Genomic DNA, 19,855 nt, shown 5'->3' on the forward strand with positions numbered 1-19,855 from the left:
CAATCATACACTATTATAAAGGCACAGTCGTTTGCTTTTGAACATTCATCAGATAATGGGTCCAGGCATCGAGGACAAAGTGGGGAATTATACGGCCACTCTCTCTGACAATGGCCTGTGTGTCTGTCTGCATGTTAATGAACTCTCTTTCTCTATGTGTCAGACTGTACCTGGTCCGCTGCGCTTCCTTCAGCCCGGCCTGCTCTCTCTACTCTACTGACAGACCATCACAAAGGTCATGACCTTTCCAGACAGGGCACTGGCATGTTGTTTCACTGCTACACTGTGAGTTCACCGCACTGCACCTGCTAGGAGCGCACAGACCCACATGAACAGACAGACACACACACACACACACACACACACACACACACACACACACACACACAGATTTGCTCACAGGTGCACGCATGGAAACACATCCACACATTTTCACACTTGAATACACTCGGCATTGAATACATTCAGCCTGCTGCCATGGCCACCACCCTGCTTCCACCTCTCTCTCCCTGTGAGTTCCTCATGCTTTCTTAGTCTCACACCACTAGCCCTCACCACTCTAGCTACACAGCTGTCTGATGGACCCACTGTACCCATACTAACACCTACACTCCTCTCAACGTAGTATCACATTTCTGTGTGTGTGTGTGTGTGTGTGAGACCCCCAGTCCACTGCAGTTAGAGGTGCTGAAGCAGGGAGAGTGTACGTGTCCTAACAATAATACGATATAGATATTTTTAAGCCACTTAAGGTTTATTTTTAGAGCTCTGCTACTAGATCAATAGTCTCGCTTTGGTATTATTTACAGTACCAGTCAAACGTTTGGACACACCTACTCATTCAAGGGTTTTTCTTTATTTTTACTATTTTCTACATTGTAGAATAATAGTGAAGACATCAAAACTATGAAATAACACATATGGAATCATGTAGTAACCAAAAAAGTGTTAAACAAAAGCTAGATTTTACATTTTAGATTCTTCAAAGTAGCCACCCTTTGCCTTGATGACAGCTTTGCATACACTTAGCATTCTCTCAACCAGCTTCATGAGGTAGTCACCTGGAATGCTTGAAGGAGTTCCCATATATGCTGAGCACTTCTTGGCTGCTTTTCCTTCACTCTATGGTTCAACTCATCCCAAACCATCTCAACTGGATTGAGGTCGTGTGATTGTGGAGGCCAAGTCATCTGATGCAGGACTCTATCACTCTCCTTCTTGGTCAAATAGCCCTTACACAGCCTGGAGGTGTGTTTTGGGTCATTGTGCTGTTGAAAAACAAATAATAGTCCCACTAAGCGCAAAACAGATGGGATGGTGTATTGCCGTAGAATGCTGTGGTAGCCATGCTGGTTAAGTGTGCCTTGAATTCTAAATAAATCACAGACAGTGTCACAAGCAAAGCACCCCCACACCATCACACCTCCTCCATGCTTCACGGTGGGAACCACGCATGCAGAGATCATCCGGTCACCTTCCCTGTGTCTCATAAAGACACGGCGGTTGGAACCACATTTTTTTAATCAAAATGTAAATAATGAAACATTAAAAAAGTTAGCCTTTAAAGATAAAACTATACTAAATATAATCACATGTCACCAAATAATTGATTAAAACACACTGTTTTACAATGAAGGTCTACAGTAGCCTCAACAGCACTCTGTAGGGTAGCACTATGGTGTAGCCGGAGGACAGATAGTTTCTCCGTTCTCCTCTGGGTACATGACTTCAATACAAACCTAGGAGGCTCATGGTTCTCACTACCTTCCATAAACTTACACAGTAGTTATGACAACTTCTGGAGGACTTCCTCCAACCTATCAGAGCTCTTGTAGTATGAACTGACATGTTGTCGACCCAATCAAAGGATCAGAGAATGAATCTAGTACGGAAAGCATAAGCTACATATGGCTAGCACAGCAGTGCATAAAATGTGGTAAATAGTTGACTCAAAGAGCGAGAAAGACAATAGCTGAACAGTTTTGAACAAATTCATTTCTTCAAATATTAAGGAGAAGCAAGAGAGAGCGAGAGAGAGCTAGCTGTATTTTTCCCATTTCTTCACTTTCACTTAGCTAGCGAATGCAGCTAGCTAGATTAGTCTACTCAAACAATTGACTCAAACAGAGAGGGTTGCTATGTTAGCTAGCTGGGTATGGCTATCCAACACTGGAACACTTCCAAGTCAGCCCACCGGTGCAACTGCTGAACTGCTTGCTGGCTGTACACTGTACTGCATGATTGTAGCGGTTTACTAACGCTTTAGTTCTAGTAGCTATGTTGAATATGACGTTAGCTAATATGGTGACAACAATGTAGGCTGTGTGTAGCGGTTATGATATGAAGGTTTGGCTTGGAAAGGTTTTTTCGCCTGGTCACAGACAGCTGATGTGTTGTGCAATGAAGTCCAGAAGCGAATGGAAAATGTGGCAGGAGATTGCATAGATACGAGAAGGAATCATACAACGAGAAAAGTGATCATGCTGTTTGTATGTGGCTGTTATGAAAGTGAACTTGCATGTGATCAGGGGTGTATTGATTTAGCTATGGTATATTAATTTCCCCAATTCTGTTTAAAAACTTTTCTTAAATGGAAGCAAATTGAAAGAAACTCGGATAAACATACCTGAATTTGTCCAATAGAAACTTGTTTGCAGAGCCTCCCGAGTAGCACAGTGGTCTAAGGCACTGCATCGCAGTTGCTAGCTGTGCCACTAGAGATCCTGGTTCGAGTCTGGGCTCTGTCGCTACGACTGAGAGACCCTTGGGGCGGCACACAATTGGCCCAGCGTTGTTGGGGGAGGGTTTGGCGAGCAGGGATGTCCTTGTTCCATCGAGCCCTAGCGACTCCTGTGGAGGGCCGGACGCAGTGCACGCTGACACGGTCGCCAGGTGTACTGTGTTTCCTCCAACACATTGGTGCGGCTGGCTTCCGGGTTAAGCGGGCATTGTGTCAAGAAGCAGTGCGGCTTGGTTGGGTTGTGTTTCGGAGGATGCACGGCTCTCGACCTTCGCCTCTCCCGAGTCTGTACGGGAGTTGCAGCGATGAGACAAGACTGTAACTACCAATTGGATACCACTAAATTGGGGAGAAAAAAAATATTATAATTTAAAAAAAATAAACTTGTTTTCAACTGTTGGACTAATGATTACACCTTAGATCAGCTAGATCTCCCTGCAAGGTGGTATTGAATGTGTCACTGTCTGTCACCTTGATTACTCACATTTGTCTCTTGACACATGTACCTACGTTGTAAACTTTCATTCATAGGCTAGATTGTAGCAACCTCATGATGGGTATAAGGTTTAGTAACCTAAACCTATCAATTTTACATTGAGCTGGATGAATGGAATATGAATGACAGTCATCCATTATGCTGTAATAGAAATAAGGCCATGCTCATTAAAAAAATCCTCGCCCTCCCTCATCTTAAACGACACCAACCGCCACTGGCTCAAATACAGGAAATATATGGCTGAAAAAGACAGCTCCTCAGGTGGGCGGGGCATGCGCATTGCTACGCAAACACACACAGACCAAAAGATGTGGAGTGAGATACCACAGTAGCATTGTGTCTTTGATTTCATCACCTCCAGAGCCCTGCCAAAGCCCCGCTGTGTCTCACGCTGCCGTCCCCCCACCTTTCCCCACCCTGTCACAGGCGAGAGAGGAATACAAATGCCCCCGTCCCTGAAGCACAGCCCAGACCCCCTCCCACCCCTCTCCCACAGCCCACAACGCCCCCTGCTTCCCGCCCTCCACCCGCCTCCCTCCATCCCTGACTGCTCACTGCTCTCTTCCAAGGACAGGCAAAGACATCCCCTTTGGTGAGAGGAGAGTGATTTCCACCCAACACAGACTTGACGGAGCACACAGATCAGAGGGCGGATGGTGGTGGTGGAGGGGTTGTGTGATTGAGACTTAAATGCATATGTTTGACTCCCCCCATTGAACCACAGAGACACTTCATACTGAAAGCTATCCATATCGGCCATTCTGCATTAGTGACTTCTGTCAGACACTCTAAGGTCTAAAGAACACATATGCCAATGGGGATGGGAGACAGTTGTCACAACATCCATGCTGTCCAGGCTAAAGAGTGGAGAACAGACAGGCCTAGTGTCAGCTTGTAAACAGTATGGATGGATGATGGAGACAGTGGGAATCACTGTCAATGTGTGTGCATGTGTTGAGATTATCAACATTTATGAATTTCATTTGGTTGTAAGATATTAAAGTGTGTGTGTGTGTGTGTGTGTGTGTCTATGCATGCTTGCCTCTGTCTGGGTGCATCAGACAGCCAGGTATTCCTGGACAGGGCACGTATGGGCTTTATGACCCTCGTCTATGAAGTGATTTGGCTGCAGAAGGACAAAGCTGAGAGAGGTGATTAAAAAGCTGAATGGAATGTCACACCTAATGGATACAGAGAGGGAGTCACAGGAAATAGAAAAAGAGAGAGGGAGAGGGAAAAAGAGAGAGGAAAATGAGAAAACGGGAACAGAACAGAGGTAGTATAAAGAGGTGATGGAGCGTGCGTGCGTGTGTGTGTGAGTGCTCGTGCGTGTGGTGAAATTGGTGTATGAGTGAGTAAATACCTTGGTTTCCCCAATTCCAGGTGTAATTACCAGACCTGGTGATGGGAGGTAAGTGAAGCTGACACAAGCCTCCGGCTCTGTAACACTGTGCCTCATACCTCACAGACCACCACACTACAGTACAGACAGCCAAGGACACAGGGCTTTATATGCCTCCTCATTTCAACAGAAAATACAACAGAAAATAGATTTTTGAGGATGTCTTTAAGCAAAGCGAGTGACAATGTTAACAGTTTCATAAGCTGGAAAGGAGACACTGACATTAGCTTCACACTGTGTTTGGGTGGTATGTATTGTAAGTATGAGACATCACAGGGCAGGCATTAGAGACGTGTCTAGTTTGGTATCTCTCTCACACAAGACCATGTGGGCTAGCTGGTCCCTCTGTGTGACTCCTCATTGTCTTGTCTGCTCATGATAGTTCCGGTCTGTGGCATTTGAAAAGTGGTGTGCAGAGTGGTGTCTAAATGCAGGCAGACATGTTTTATTGCATGACCTTCTCCATAGACATTCCCATCTTCTCACCCCCTCTCTCCCTCCTCTCCTCCCCTCTGAGGCGCTGTTGGTTGGAGGTTTGCAGAAACGCACGCACGCGCGCACACACACACACACACACACACACACACACACACACACACACACACACACACACACACACACACACACACACACAGTCAGAAGAGCAGTCTGGACCTCTCTGTGTCCTGGGGGAAGGGGGGTATGAAAGAGAGCCGAGCTGGGCAGGCACAGCCAGTGGAGCCAGGTGGAAAATAAACATACTATATTCCCTTACTAGGAAAAATACATGGAATAAATACTGAAATACATGACTGCAGACTGTTTGTACCCGACAGGTGTGTGAATGGAGAAAGATTACATTCTGGCTAAGCCCTTCATATGAGGCATATCCCTCTGTTTGAACTGGTCTCTCTTTGGTCTCTGTAACCAGAGAGGGAAGAATCACAGGGGGTCTGGCACCAGGGCTGAGCTAGACACACAGCTTGTATGTCTCAGATCTGGTGTTGGCAACTGCACTCTAAGAAAAAAGGTTTCAAAAAGGGTTCTGCAGCTGTCTACATAGCAGAACCCTTTTTGGTTCCAGGTAGAACAATTTTGGGTTCCATATAGAACCCTCTGTCGAAAGGGTTATTCATGGAACCCAAAAGGGTTCTACCTGGAACCAAAATGGGGTCTTCAAGGTGTTCTTCAAAGGGTTATCCAATAGGGACAGCAGAAGAACCCTTATTTTACCAGGTAAGTTGACTGAGAACACACTCTCATTTACATCAACAACTTGGGGAATAATTTCAGGGGAGAGAAGGGGGGACGAATGAGCTAATTATAAGCTGGGGATGATTAGGTGGCCATGATGGTATGAGGGCCAGATTGGGAATTACTTTACTTTACTGACTTTATTGTCCCCATGGGGACATTTTGTTGCAGTGTCATGTACACGTTTAAAGTGCCGTTTAAACAACAAAACAAATTGACAATACAACTTTCATAACAGTTACATACCAATAAAAAGAGACTAGCCTGCTGGCCTTACTGAGTCGATAGGAACATGAGCCCGAGCTATTTAGGAGGGATATCACACCTGGCACAAATTATTGTGTAATTAGCCAGGACAGCGATGTTAACACCCCTACTCTTACAATAAGTGCCATGGGAGCTTTAGTGACCACAGAGAGTCAGGACACCCGTGTAACATCCCATCCGAAAGGCGGCACCTTACACAGGGCAATGTCCCCAATCACTGCCCTGGGGCATTTTAATATTTGTTTTAGACCAGAGGAAAGAGTGCCTCCTACTGGCCCTCCAACACCACTTCCGGCAGCATCTGGTTTTCCATCCAGGGACCGACCAGAACCAACGCTGCTTAGCTTCAGAGGCAAGCCAGCAGTGGGCTGCAGGGTGCTATGCTGCTGGAGGAGCACCTTTTTTTCTAAGAGTGTGGCTCTGTTGTTTCTTCTCTGTGAAGGAGACAAGTCTTACAGAATGTATTAGGCAGGTGGAGGAACAGCAACTGCATCGGCATGTAAATGCAGACACCACCTACCTGGCTGTGTCACTGTAGGCTGTTACATTCAGGTGGATGTTCTGCATGTTGAGTAGACCCATTCAATGCACCTAACCTATTTCAACCTCCATCCTCCAACATCTTCCATTCTTTCAAGCAAACACCGGAACAATGCAAATACGTTATTTTGTGTTGATCTGGTTAACATGCTAATAGTACCTGTATGAAATATAACCAGTGTAACAGCATATCAGCTAAAAAAAAAAAGGGGTCAAGGATTGATTTAGTTGAAAGAATTGAATGTTTTCGTCATTCAGTGTCCAGTTCTCCTAATAGCTTTAACCATCTTATTCTCCAGAACGTCAGCATTTCTACTCAGGCAGGCACACCCAGCCATTCCCAACAGGTCAGCAGATTGACGTTTTATAATCAATTTAGACTTTGGACCATGGAGAGGTGGATGTTCTGTAGCAAAGTGATTCCCAAAGTGACTGTTACCTTTATACTGCAAGGAGGGCAATCAATTTTATCATCCTCCTGGCTACTGGGAGATGGTGGCTCTGAAAGTTATGACTGAGAGGTAGCTTCCTGCTTTTTCCCCTGTGTGCCGTGCAACTACCTCCCCTTGTCCCCACACGGATCTCCATTACGGATCCACGCCCTTGACTGCTTCAGTCTCATTACGAGCCACTCCAGACAGCCATCAAATCTTCAGGTCTGTGGCCCATACTAACCCCTATATGTCTTATCTGACTCCTGCTCTTCTGGTGAGGAAATTGAAATGTCATTATCCTCACAGGCTGCTCTGAGAGATTGTTATTGCTTCATGTCACACAACAACGGGGGCAAGGGGAAGATATGAACAGAACAGAGGCTCAGCTTCCACTTAAAACCTTTCTTAACACAGAGGTCAAGTGGATCAGTGGAAATAAAACAGGGATAATGGATGCAGAGAAGGACATACAGTATGAATTAAACACAAAACGTTACATTTCCCCATTACAAGACAAATGATGCTGTCATTTCTGAAGACTGACCAACATCAAATAGAAGCAGGGCATACAAAGGACTTTCATTGCATTGATTCAGTCCAGTGGAATAATGGCCAACCCATTGGACAACGAGTGATGTAATGCATGCTTTGGCAGGGCCTATCAATAATGATATATATATTCATCACAGCCTTCTGTACCCTTTTCTTTTTTTATTAAGTCCTTCCTTTTTATTAGCAATCTCATAAATGTGACTCTTTGAAATTGGCAATTGACTAAACATTCAGGGCATCAGGTTTTTAATCTGGCGTAAAAGCCCAGTCAGAACATATAAATCAGCTTGCATGCTTGATGATGTCATAAGCAACATCAGAGGATGGCGTCACCTTTCTTCACATAAGTGCAGTGCAGTGCAATTAGCTCTGCCTACGTATTCTCAGATTAATAAAGTAGCAATTATCTGGGGTTCGATAATCTGACACCCTTGTTAAATGACATGTACAGGTATGCTTCCGTCTGTCTGTCTCCTTTAATCTCTAGGCCCCAAAGTCATCTCACCATCCCAAAGACAGAACAGAACAGGTCCCTCTCTATAGGCCTGTCTCCCTCTCTACCTGAGGGAGGACACACAGCAGTGGTCACTCCTCTGTACCAGGAGAGGGAGAGCTTGCTGTTAATCATCAATCTTTACCTATCAAACATCCCCCCCACACACACACACACACACACATACACACACACACACATATATATATATATATATATATATATATATATACACACACACACATACATACATACATACATACATACATACATACATACATACATACATACATACATAAACACACATATATATATGTATGTGTATATAAAATACAATACTGGGAGATTGGTTTACACAACACAGTTTCCTTTTCTCACCCTCTCACAAAGGCATACATGATACACTCCATGCAACTTGCATGCACAGGCACATACACTCACTTCTCACATGAAGAACCCATGTTAGTTGTTAGCATGAGGCCAGGCCACACAAACAACTACTAATAGATCTTTTCACACACACTCCCTCCCGTTTTCCTGTGTGTGCAACCGTCGCTGGTGGGGCTGTGTCCAGTCATCACTCTTTCTCAGACATGCTCCCTGTACATAGAGTGAGCCCTGTGTTTGGCCAATCAGAGCTGCCCGTCTTCTCGTCAGGAGGACTGTGCCAGTGTGTGTGTGGGCGTGAGTCCCATGGCCCTAATTTATTCAAAAACATTTCTCTCCACTGAACACACACATACAAACACTGACACCTGAAATATAGCTAATTGAAAGGCCTGATGCTTCATTCTTTCTTTTCCCTCCCATACTCCACAATGTAAACTCTGAAACAAAATGTCTCTCTGAAAGAGACCTGCTAGAGGTATTTAAAGATCAATCATAAAATGCCCTCCAGCTTCCCATTACAGAGAAGGTCATTTATGACTGACAGGATAGTGCGTATTGCTAGTTTGTGTGTTTGATGCTCAGTGAATTGAACATGACAAACCTGAGTGATGCCCAGAATGAGTCTGTTTTCAGTTTGTTGATTTTTTTCTTTGTTAGCAGTATTAATTTAGTGCCTCCTTGCAAACAGGATGCATGTTTTAGTTCTGTACAGACTCCTTCTTTTCACTCTGTCAGTTAGGTTGGTATTGTGGATTAACTCCAATGTTGTTGACCCATCCTCAGTTTTCCCCTATCACAGCCATTAAACTCAGTAACCTTTTTAAAATCCCCATTGACCTCATTGTGAAATCCCTGAGCGGTTTCCTTCCTTTCCGGCAACATAGTTACAACGGACGCTTATATCTTTATTGTGACTTGGTGCATTGATACACCATCCAAAGTGTAAAAGTTAAAAACTTCACCATGCTAAAAGGGATATTCAATGTCTGATTTTTACCAATAGGTGCCTGTCTTTGCGAGGCATTGGAAAACCTCCCTGGTCTTTGTGGTTGAATCTGTGTTTCAAATTCACTGCTCGTCTGAGGGACCTTACAGATAATTGTATGTGTGGGGTACAGAGATGAGGTAGTCATTCAAAGTCATTCATGCTAAACACTATTATAGCACAGATTGAGTCCATGCAACTTATTATGTGACTTGTTAAGACAATTTTTACCCCTGAACTTTAGGCTTGCCATTACAAAGGGATGGAATACTTATTTGACTCAAGACATGTCAGATTTTCATTTTTATTTAATTTGTACAAATTTCAGAAAACCTAATTCCACTTTGACATTATGGGGTATTGTTCTGTAGACCAGTGACAGAAACCTCAATTTAATACATTTTAAATTCAGGCTGCAACACAATACAATTTGGAAAAAGTCGTGGGGTATGAATACTTTCTGAAGGCACTGTAACATCTACAAGTGATGATGAGTTTCCCTACATGTGCTATTTTCACTTAGCACACAAACAGTGACCCTCTTAACCTCAACCATCAGAGGACAGTGGAGGGAATGTATTTTCCTGAGAAGTGGCCCAATGCTACAAAGCCTCTCTGTCAGTGGTGTCATTGTCATCTAATGCTAGGTGGTGTAATCCTCCTCTCTCTACAGGCCGGGCCAGATCACTGAATAGTACTCTCTGAGCATTACACTGGAACCTCTTCCACAAATGAGGTTTAACAAAGTCCCCTCTGTAATTGTGTATGCATTCCCCACTTCACCACTCTTCCCAGTCACCATCACTGCTGCTCACCGGAGGTGCCCTCTTGCCCCATCACTGCCACAGCGCATCCCAGGCCCACCCTGTCCCCTACCCCCTTGAAATCAAATACACTTAATGGGGAGATGAAACATTATGGCTGTAATCGAACCTGGAGCAGGATACGTTTATCTCCGTTCACCGCGCATCCCCACATATCAGGTCTGAGAGAGAGGGGAGGGGTGCAGGATGGTGTAAGCATGGTTAATAATCAGTGTCATCTAGATAGAGCTATAGAGCTGCTTTCACTGTCTGAGCCTCCCACTACCATTCATTCCTGTGTGTGTGTGTGTGTCTGTCCCCCAGTCCACGCACGCACACACGCACTCACACACACCCACCCATCCATCCACTGATGGCCCGAATGGGTCATGACAGGAAATGGAGTGCATGGCCAGTGGATCAGCTTCTCTACGTGATGGAGGAGAGAGAGGGAGAGCTGCAGAGTAAAAGCTCAGAGGTGCTCCACTCACCACAACCCAGCTCTACTTTCAGGGGGAAATATGCTGCGTACAGAGGGCAACCTCAAGGTGAAAGAGCTGACAGCTAACTGCAATAACGACACTGTGTATACAGTAAAGCCATGGCTGAAAACAGCATCAGAGAGAAAGCCATATCCGGATGGGATTACAGCACGTTTTAAAGAGATCAGTGCTTTCCTATGTCTGCTAACTGGTTTCCTATACCTCTGTTATACATGTTCAGCCAGTCACCTCTGTACCTGTCTGTCTACACCAGTCATTCAGCATGGTGGTGTCAGTGGCCCTCTCTCTTCATCTTCGCAGCACATTAATACATTATCAATTAATAACGTGGAAATCCATTAGAACAGACTTTGCATATAGATAGCCTACTTAAGAAGGAACTGGTCATTAACACAACTTGCAGGGGGGAGTGGCGAGTCATTCGACTGGCTCTCATCCTTCCCTTCCTTCTTCCTGCCACGCCAAGAGGGAGGCCATGGTGGCAGCGGTATGGTGGGCACACACACGAGTCTGAGGGATGCTGTCCACACACACACACACACACACACACACACACACCTCACGTCGCCCGCTTTGAGCACCAGATACCCAGCAGGCCTAGGTATCCAGCAGGCCTAGGTATCCAGCAGGCCATCCAGATGAATCATGGATGGAATGGGAGCAGTCAGAGTGGGCACAGCCCAGGATGTAAGACATCAACAACCAAGCCATAGTGGGCAACAAGCTGGATCTGTCAGGTGGTCATTTAAAAAAAATTCTGATCATGTTTTATTGTTGCACATCGACAGGTTTTTCATCTTGTCGGCTCAGGTATTCGAAACAGTGACCTTTAGACGCCCTGCCGCCTTGTCTGGTTCTGTCTGTATGGATGTCAAAGATCAAACCACAGACTAACAGACTGACATAGAATGCACTGGACCCACTGGGTCTGAGGTATAGATGAGGCTACACGCTGTATCCACCAATAAGAGCACTTTGCTTTGTGTCCAAAACAGGCAGGCAGGCGAGAGAGAGGAGACGCCAGCTCTGACACTAAATCACCTCAGCACCCACAGGGCTCTGTCGGAAGACAGATGAACTGCCAATCCCTGGCCGGCAGAGGCAGGAATTAGCCCGCACTCAGCTAATTATATGAATCACTATGAGCAGGTCATTAAATATGGGATAAATCAAACATCATGTGCGTTACTGTGTCATCCATCAGGCCCCTGCTATCCCCTCTCCCTTCAGCGCGGTGGAACTCAGGCAGATCCATCAGCCCAATCCATGGGAAACCATAGATTCTCCCATCTCACAACAATGGGGGAGGACGGGTTTTATAAGATGGCAGGGATGCCCTTAGTTTGTAGAGTTTGATACATTGTGAGTTAAGCAGTAAATAATGGCCAGCAGCAGGCATTGAATGGAAGTAGCTGGCTCACTCACTCATACAGTTTCCAAACTGCTGTAGCAGCCCACTTAAAATCTCCAGCTGTCGAGTGCATCTCTTTGACATTAGCTAACGGGGTTGTCATGGAAACAGTGGCTTGTTAGGGATGTTAATGCTCAGAAACCTGCCGGTTTTAACACCAAGGAGTGTTCTATATGGCTCTATCTATTCACCCCATTACATCCACCACCTACTGTAAGAATAATCCTGAAAATAGAGTAACCCCTCCTATGTTACCTCCACCTCCACCTAAGCCATGCAATGTGTCTCACCAGAACTCTCTTCAGCATCTGTGATACATTCACCACAGGACACAAAGAACCTTAAATAAAGGTCACTGTGGCGTAAAGCTAACGCATCTCCTCTATCGCACATGTTACCGGACTGCCTTGGATGATTTGTTCATCTCTTTGACAGCATGACTTGTAGGCGGATTCGACAGCCCAGTGACTTGAAAATGTGTCATGACTGACAGATGGATTGGTGAGGATCAGGCACACATGCATCAGAGTCATATATCATCCATCCATGGCTCTGACATGGATGACTTCTGTCCTGTTGCTTTCCCCTGAAGGCCGTGCAAGGCTGCTGGCAAAGATGCATTTTTAGTCAGTGAGATGTCAAGGTGTGAAAACAGCACATTCGTGTAACAGCAGGCTAATTCAAAGTGCTCTAACAGTGACACACGTTCTCACTCGTCATCCAGTACAATGTGCGTGTGCGTTCGTTCAACAATTCAGCCATTAGAATGCCTCCACCATTGCAACTTCAATCAACAAGACATTCCAAAAGCCACTTCCAAAATATCACTCAACAAGTAACAACTCCAACAGCCGTCTTTGGGAGAGGATGGAGCAAAGGTTATGGTAGATGTGGTGATGGTGAGGATGTGCAGTGCAGCCTGTGTTTCTGAGGAGAAGGAAGGAGAGAGGATGGAGAGATTGCCTGCAGTGTTTCTACCCCTCCTCCCTGACTGCTTTTAGGATGGATGGCTGCCTAGCTCCCCTCCCTGGACAGACCCCATCGTGAGAGGCGAGGTGGAGGGCCTTCTTAATGGGATTGCTCTTGTTCGGGGAGCGACGCTCTATCGACTGCTTTCACCAGCGAAGGAGGACCCCCTTTGTGAACCGAATGAACTCTGAGATTGATGACTCCTGGCTCTAAGAAGTTGGCCCAACCTCATCTCCTATCTTGCCCAAGGCTTCAAAGCACAAGTCTATTTAGGGGCATAATTGATATGTATTTGAAAATGAAGTGTCTCTGCTGGGTTGTCGCAAAAACAATATAATGCGAACATATTTCATGCTCAACTAACACAGCCTGGAGAATCTCTGTCTTGGGGTGCAGGAGGAAACACAAGGTAATGTATGTCTTCTCTCTGTGTTGTGGGCATATTGCATTACCAGGCACTGAAAGCACGATAATATTGTATATGGAAAATACTAAGAATGCCTTATGTGTCTACAGTCTGTACAATAAATGGTACAGCAGAAACGTTCAGCATATCTGTCTCTCGCTCTAGCATTCTGGCTGTGAGAAATGATAACAGGCTTAATTGAAAGACTGTCAAACTGCTTTTTCTGCCGGCCAGTGTGACGGAATGGGAGAATTTCAATGGGGCCTTTATCTGCAGGTAACAGAGGTTGTCCGACATTCTGTAATACAACATGTATCCTCCTCAAGAAGTTCCTGCAGACACTGACAAGATGCTTATCACAGGCAACCTGCTGATGGCACACAGGCTTATCTCTCCAGAGTGCTGTTACCCTCTGGCTTCAGCCAGACAAACAATGATCCTTTAAAAAGTAATCTCACTGCGGAGGGGAGAGAGAGTACTTTGTCCTTTCCTTTACAGTGCTGTGATGTATCGCTCGGTGTCCAATACACGTGTGACATGGTGTTACAGTACGGACACAAGGCTGTCTTTTGTTATATTACTTCCTAGATATAAAACAACTGTATCTGAATATAAATGGTGGTTTCTAGATAATATGATCCAGGAAATCCAGGCTGTCCAGTAGTTAGTATTCATTGCAAAGAAACACCTTTGTGCCAATAACACCTGTCTCATGTGCCACAATACTCATTACTTCCTGTCAAAATGTCTGTCTTCTTCTTTTCACTGTAATCCACTCATCTAAAGAGCATTCATCTTTGTAAGAGATGGAGAATACTGCACTCCTATTTTTTTATACCTTCTTCCCTCTGGTGGTGTTACAGAGGCAATTTAGCCAATATAGCCACCCCATTCATCAGCCCTGGAAGTGCACCTCACTGCAGGCAATCTGTCAGTAGACCTGAACATCTCTCCTGCTCCTCATCTCTCCCCTGCTGCGCCTCAAAATAGAGGAAGGGAGAAGAAAATGACCCCATGGGCTCCATCTACCCCTACTCTCCCTCCAACCTCAACCTGCTTCCTCCTCCCCTCCTATGTTACCTCCACCTGATAGAGCCATCAAGCAGCCCAGGGTCCAGATGCTGTGCTTCATTAGGGAAACACAGGGAGGCTGCTGGCTGGCTAAGACCACACCTCTCTTAAATGGGGGGAGAGGATCCACATGACTGGCTGTGCTTCCAGGTCACTCCACATTCTGAGTGTCCCTCAATTTACTTCAAAAACCTTCTCATCACTAAATATGGATAGAAAAGTACATTAAAAAAAAATACATTAAATAATTGTTCCTTAGAAGAAATGGCACACAATTCTAGTGTTAATCTGGAAGGAAAGAAGGGTTTCGTTACTGCTTGTCTCTTACAAATTATCACGACAAGGCGCTTGTGTGAGAGAATAGGAGACCGTATCTCCAGTTAAAATCAATGTCAGGACGATAAGTCAGTTCCATCGCCCTGCTCTGTAGTTTAGGCACATTAAGAATCACAATACGATAGATGGTCTGTTTCTGTGAGATCATTGCTTTCCTCATTGATCTGCTAGTGCAATTGTAGCCTGAGTCCAGGCAGGGCACTGATTCATCATAGCAGACGTAAATAACCTTCACTCACCACTAGTTGAATTCTGCTCTCTCATACAAACAATGGTGCGGCCAGTAACTTAGTGTTCAGGGATAATAATAATACTTAAAAAAAAAAAATCATTTAGCAAACACTTATCCAGAGCATCTTACAGTAATGAATTCATATATTTTCATACTAGTCCCCCACAGGAATCAAACCCACAACCCTGGCATTGCAAGCAACATGCGCTACCAACTGAGCCACACAGGATACATGAGATTTATATTGTGCTTCCTCTAAATCCCAGACACATTGGACCCAAACCTAAAGGGATGTACATTATTACTGTCCATTACTTTGTTCTGTCTGAGGGGGACTTTCTGCTACAATGTCCACCCCACAATATTGAGTAAGCTTCTAGAATGAATCATTACCCCCTATAATGGATATCCATTTAGTTTAGGGTCCATGTAAGCCTGTGCAGGGAGGCACATCATCACTGTGACAAACTGCCTTCTATCTCTGATCTGACATGCAAGACCACCTCAAAGAAACCAAATATCACCCAAGATGATGGTGCGGTATCTAGGTAACTACGGCAGTGTTAACAATCTTTGATATTTTGGTTAATTTTATTTCAGATCTTTCTGGAAATGTTGCATGGTCTTGACGTGAAACATTTGCATTGCTAGACAGTTAAAACAGCCAGTAGTTCATTATTAGTAAGACACATTGCATTCTGTTCTGTGGAAGGGAAGTGGAAAGAGAATGGACCAATATGTCTCTGGCTGGATACATTCCCTGAAAGGGTTAACTGGTCGGTGATGATCATTTTGAAACTTCCAGAAGACAGAGTGAATTGCAGGCGGATGCACCATTAACATTTGCCAAAGACTTCAAGCCGGAAAGAATTGGATTTCCAGGCTGGCCTTTTACTGTAATATATGCATCCTATCTCCTGATTGTGACTCTATGGCAGTCTGAAAGGCAGACCGTGAATACATTTGAAGTAAATTTATGAAAAGCAACATGGAAAACGCTTGTGAAGGTCATTCTCAACGTGGCGCTGCCTGCAATTACATGCCCCTAAAATGCTGATTTGGATACTTGTAATGAAATAAAATGAGCGCTCTTCCTTTGTAGTGTGAAAGCATGTAATATGAATATACATCTCATACATTGTGTAGTACTGCCTCTCAACACTGATAATAAGCAGCCCACTGTGTTCTCCAGGCCAAATAATCATCATTATAGAGAATATATACAGCCTATGCTGTTTGAGTGAGAAAGGACATGCTTTACAATTCAATTGAAATTCAGCGTTGTGTCCCAGGCATCTGTCCAATATTCTCTTGGGATTTATTTCCAAGCCCTTGAGGGGGTCTGTCATCAGCGGTGCATTGAGACATTGAGTCGCTAGGACAGTGCTCCTGGTGACAGAAAGAAGCAGAGACCATCCCCCCAGTTAGGTCAGGCTGACCTGACTTTAAATGTATTTAAACATAATCTGATCCATTCTCTCATGACAAATGTACCAGACGAAACGTGACTTTATTCCATCCAATGCGACGATTCAAGTGCTTGTCCCTAGAAATGCAATATGCATTCTGCACATATATACATAGGAATGCATCATCTTTGTCTATCAACTAGCAGTATTACAAGACACTAATATACATCCCTAGGCTGTGAATGATTATAGATGTCCACCTTGAAGGGACCTTGGTATTCAGAGAATAAAGACAAATGACCAAATAATCTCTGATAGTTTACTTCAATTAAGGGTACAATTAAATTCTACGTTCATTGCCATTGGCCATCTTAAACTCATCACTTGTCTCGTTTTCTCCTCCATCCCCATTTTATGTGACAGGGATGGTTTAGTCAAGAAATGTTACATTTGTTTTGTAGATACCTCAGGCTTTTGCACTAGAACATGTTTCCAGTAAACTGGGGCTGTGTGATCTGTGGGGATGATCGTGACACCCGTCTGTGTCTGATTGGTGCTCAGCTCTTCCACTGCAGCAGCAGGTCACTCAGGGCCACTGTGATTGGCTCCTTGCTCATTGACCCTGTTGCTTCCCCTCAGAGGAAGAGGTTTTTACAACCGGTCTATCTGCTTGTCTCCCCAATTTACTCTAACAGTGAGACATTCTTACCTACCACAAGACCACTGCAAATTAGTGCACAATATTCTGTAGCAGGTTCATAGTTCATCAAACCAGACACTTTGCACTTGATTGTGTTGCCTTATGTCTCTCTTTATGTAGTGTTGTCTCTCGTGGTGCTGTGTGTTTTGTCCTATATTTCTAATCCCAGCCCCCATCTCCGCAGGAGGCCATTTGCCAGGCCGTCATTGTAAATAAGAATTTGTTCTTAACTGACTTGCCTAGTTAAATAAAGGCTCAATAAAAAAAGATTAGCATGGGCATGATACTAGGAGGAGAATGTGTTATGATTAATGCTCAACACAGGCAGCTTCTGATGTCAGAGAACCTGTGAAGGCATCTCTTTCCAGACTCTATTTAGAGGAACATGTTGACAGCACAATCTGTAAAGTTAGGATGCTGAACAGCGAGTAGACTAGTTATCAGAGAACATGTAAAAGTATGTCAGATGAAATCCTCACTATGGCTTTGATGTAGTCCCTGACTCTGGGTAATGCTTGTGTGTTTGGCTGATGGAAGGCTGCTGGTGCATGTCGAGTTCTGATGGACAACGACTGTTAAGCTTCTGGCTATCAATCAACTTCAGCTGATTGTGTGTGCAAAGCAAACTGCAGCGTGTACAAGGATCTGGCCTTGGGTTGAAGGAAAAGCCAGCATGATCCCAGTCTCAGTATATGCTCCGTAGAGGTAATCACAGTGACACACTCTCCTTCCCCCCCGAAGCCATCCTCGCTGTCACTCTCCAGACTAGCCTGTCAGACCTGGAGCCGGGCGGGCAGTCGGGAGACAGGCTGAGCCACAGATTATGGCCAGAGCCGAGTAATGAGGTTTGCTCCCCTGCAGCCAGAGGTCAGTCAGCCAAGACTTCAGATCAACAAAAAAAATGACTGAAATAAAAATACATTTCAATAATAGGCAATTAGCCTTGCAAGGGGAACTGGGGCGCGCCACTTCCCGCCTGTCTCACTCTTTCCTCACTCATCCTTTCACTAAGAGAACTGCTTGCCCTGCATACAAAATATCCAGGAATATGATTAAAGCGATAACTGTTTTACAATGGAAAATGTAGTTTCATTGTCTTTGGCATGCTCTGAGATCGTTGTGGGAAGACCTTTTAAGTGAGCAGTGCCTCTGTTTGACTGGGTCCACTCTACCTTGTGATTGGCCAGTGGACTTCAAAAGGCTTTCCAAATGCACAATGTCTGTACTTGGTTTGAGTGGTTTATAACCATAACTGTTCATGCAGGGATGAGAACAGCGACCAGTATAGAGGGATTTGAAGGAGGACGCGTTGTTTGACTGTCTGATAAGAAGAGGAACCGTGTTCTTACTACGACTACAGCAATGCTCCCTGTAATAACTCAGGGATTAATTTGGCTTTTACATCAGACTTCATCTATGGGATTGCTCAAACCCTGCCAACTCACTCCACCACTGAGGCTCCAAAGTATTGATGAGGGAATATGAGGCGACCAGACTTGACTTGTGATAGTCATGTCAAAATATCAATCATGAAAACAGCTACTGGATGGAGAATGTTCCAAATGTATCATATGGATAAAATACAGATATACAGCGCCAAAACATTTCTGCAGCATGGAAGTTCACCAAGAACACAGTGGCCTACATTCTTAAATGGAAAGTTTGGAACCACCGAGACTCTTCCTAGAGCTGGCCGCCAGGCCAAACAGAGCATTCGGCGAAGGGCCTTGGTCAGGGAGGTGACCAAGAACCCATTGGACACTTTTAACAGAGCTCTAGAGTTCCTCTGTGGAGATGGGAGAACCTTCCAGAAGGACAACCATCTCTTCAGCAGTCCACCTATCAGGCCTTTGTGGTATAGGCCAGACAGAAGCCACTCAGTAAAATTCCACGACAGCCCACTTGGAGTTTGCCAAAAGGGACCTAAATGACTCCCAGACCATGAGAAACAAGATTCTCTGGTCTGATGAAACCAAGATTGAACTCTTTGGCATGAATGCCAAGTGTCACATCTGAAGGAAACCAGGCACCATCCCTACGGTGAAGCATGGTGGTGGCAGCATGCTGTGGGGATGTTCTTCAGCAGCAGGGACTGGGAGACGAGTCAGAATCGAGGGAAAGATGAACGGCGCAAAGTACAGAGAGATCCTTGATGAAAACCTGCCCCAGAGTGCTCAGGAACTCAGACTGAGGAGAAGGTTCACCTACCAACAGCACAATGACCCTAAGCACACAGCCAAGACAACGCAGGAGTGGCTTCAGGACAAGTCTCTAAATGTCCTTGAGTGGCCCAGCCAGAGCCCGGACTTGAACCTGATCGAACATCTGCGGAGAGATCTGGAAATAGCTGTGCAGCGACGCTCCCCATCCAACCTGGCAGAGCTTGAGAGGATCTGCAGAGAAGAATGGGAGAAACTCCCCAAATACAGGTGTGCTAAGGTTGTAGCGTCATACCCAAGAAGACTTGAGGTTGTAATCGCTGA

The sequence above is a fragment of the Salmo trutta genome, chromosome 12 (assembly GCF_901001165.1).
Source record: "Salmo trutta chromosome 12, fSalTru1.1, whole genome shotgun sequence".
Taxonomy (NCBI): Eukaryota; Metazoa; Chordata; class Actinopteri; order Salmoniformes; family Salmonidae; genus Salmo; species Salmo trutta.